This window comes from Talpa europaea, assembly GCF_964194135.1.
Source record: "Talpa europaea genome assembly, chromosome: 11".
Lineage (NCBI taxonomy): Eukaryota > Metazoa > Chordata > Mammalia > Eulipotyphla > Talpidae > Talpa > Talpa europaea.
The window spans coordinates 27,441,944-27,444,898 of record NC_140078.1 but is presented as its reverse complement, the minus strand read 5'-3'; positions in this window follow the sequence as shown (position 1 = coordinate 27,444,898).

The following is a 2,955-nucleotide window of genomic DNA, read 5'->3' as shown; positions in this document are numbered from 1 at the left end:
CCTTACCCAAGAGCTGATTCATCCCTGGGGAATATGTCTTCCTTTGGCCAAAAGGAAGTAACTACATAAAAGCTGAGGCTGAACAAGTTCAATTATGAAAGGAAATATGGTTTAGAATGAATTACATGATGGGCCTTAAAGCAAAATGCCTGTATCTTACATTTCATGCATCTTACTTTTCATAGGGTTTTAATTAGTCAAAATATGTGGAAACACACTCACTCACCTGACTGAGAACAGATGGAGTTGGAATGGAATTTTGAACATACTCCATATATTGATCCGTTAGCAACCTTGATAAACACAGCATATTTATTCACTGTCTCTGTCTTCTAGCATCCTCTCCCCTGCCTTAATTTTAAGGAACAAATGTGTTGTTATAGTTGTTCTTTAGAATAACTTCCCTTAGCACCTTGGTATCTCCACAGCCTATCCTGAGGCTTGAGGCAGTGGCTAAAGAACTGCAAATATTTATTGAGAAAAATGAATTTGTCATGGTTGTTTTCACTTCCTAACTGTTCTCCCCAGACCTCCACAGAAGCTGGTGATACTGTCTGGCAGTCAACCAAGGCAACCAGAATAAATCCATCTGCCTTGCTGTTATAATGTAGGAGAGACAGAGGAGGTGGTAGAGGCAAGGAAGGCAATGGTGGTGTTGGTGAAGGTGGAGGAGGAGATGGTATATGGACTGGGAAGGTGGTGATGATAAAGGTGGAGCTGTTGAAGGGGCTAGTTAAGATGGTGGAAAGGTGACAGACAGTAGAAAGGTAAAATGGAGGTAACGAAGGCAGTTGTGGTGGTAGTAGAAGTTGAGGTGGTACAGGCACTGGCCAGGTGGTAAAAGCGGTGATGTCAAGAGACTTGAAAACATGTCCACATGAAAACTTGTACATGAATGTTCATAGCAGCATAACTGATAATATCCCCAAAGTGAAAACAGTCCATATGCCCATCAATGGATAAATGGATAAACAAAATATGCTTTCCATACAATGGATATTAGTTATCCATAAAAGGAATAAAGTTTTATTACATGCTACAACATAAATGAACCTTGAAAACATTATGCTAGATAAAAGAAGCCAGTCATAAAGGATCACATATGATATAATATCATTTATATGAAATGTTCTAACAAACAAATATATACAGGCAGAACATAAATTAGTGCTGGGCTATGGCCGGTAGAAGTGGGGTGGGAGTGAGAGCTAATAGGTTTGGGGTTTCTTTTTGGAGTGATAAAATTATTCTAAAATTAGATTGTCTGACTGTGAATCTACTGAAAAAAATGAAATTAAATCCTTTAAATGGGTAAATTGTATAGCATGTGGATAAAGTTGTTAAGAAGGGGAAGAGTGGTCATGGAGGGCTCAATTTTCATGGTGGGATTTGGGGGAGAGGAAGAAAGATAAGAGCTGATTGACACCCAATATATCTGAATCTAGGCAGGCTCCAGTCTGAGTATGCATATATGTTTCCATGGATTTTTAAAATATATCTTTTGGAAAACTGTATTTCTGTCCACAGCTAACACTTTAACCACACACAGGCATTTGTGAGACAGATTATAAAAATCAAGACAACCTTCAACGGCTATTGAAAATGTGTCTAAAGGGACAACTTTGCTTTTTCCACACAGCGTCCTCAGCATCCAGAACTGGCTGTCTTAGGGCCATTGGGACAGAGCAGCTGGGATCACCTCCTGTAAGTGCAAATATCAGCCGGGGTCCATAAAGAAATTAAAGCAGACATCTGAGGTCTATAATTTTTAATAATTTTAAACTAGCTACAAAATGTCAATCACTTTCACAACCGACAGGAGACAGGAGGAATTTAATATTACATGCTGTAATGATATTTATCTCACAGTTTATCTATATTTCATTCATTTATATTATTTTTAAAGGTTTCTTTATCAGCTACTAAACATCTTAGCAATTTGGTGTGCATAGCTCTAGATTAAGCAACAGAGAATTGTATTGATAACAAACCACAGGGGAAATGGTGATTAATAATGAGTCAGCCTTACAAAATTTACATCTCCACACTGTTTCACAGCAAGTTTGCTTTCTCCAAAACATCGCCTTCAAAAGCAGCAAACAAACCCTATATTACATCCATTTGACATAGTTTCAGCCAAACGTATATTTTGCTGGAAATGATTAAGTGGTGAGTGTGTCAAATCCACCTTTTTTTTTAAAAAAAAAAGAGGATGATTATGGCTAATAAGTCTATATGTTGACAGAAAGAAAGTGACACTACGCAGTTTTGCTGGTATAACTTAATCTTGACAGCGTCTCAATACTGAGCATGCTTCTTGTTGTTGTATGCTTGTGTGTTTTCTCATCAGTATGCTACTGTCATGGAAAGATTTTGTTTAAGTAGGAATCTAAAAATCTATTTAGTTCTCATGCATAAATGCATAAATCACATCACTTTTAGTGCAATGCCTGTTAAGTTATTCCACATTGTCTAATCATGAAATCATAAAGACAAATGACAGCCAAGAAGAACCAAAGACAGCAAATTTTGAGAGTTTCAGAGCCTGACACTCAAAGAAAGGACTGGGGCAGTAGCTCTGTGGAATGTCACAGTTTTACAAGAACAATACTGTGTATTGAAAGAATCAACAGCACATTGAGCATTCCTAAATTGTTATCATTCAGCAAACGCCACTGAAGAGATAAAAAGGAAAACTGAAGCCCAAGATACTTTATGTAGGGAATTAGAGCCACCAAATGACCACTATATACAACCTTTGGAAAGAAAGAGACCCAGAAAGAATGAAACACACATAATATGTTGGGAAACTGATGGACAACACAAGACAACATTCACAATGCGGGCGAACTGATGTGTGTGTGTGTGCGCAGACCTACTAGGTAATACCATGAGAAAAGCATGAAGGTGCTATCTTGCCCGACAGCATTTGGAAGAGAACTCAGATGGGCACAT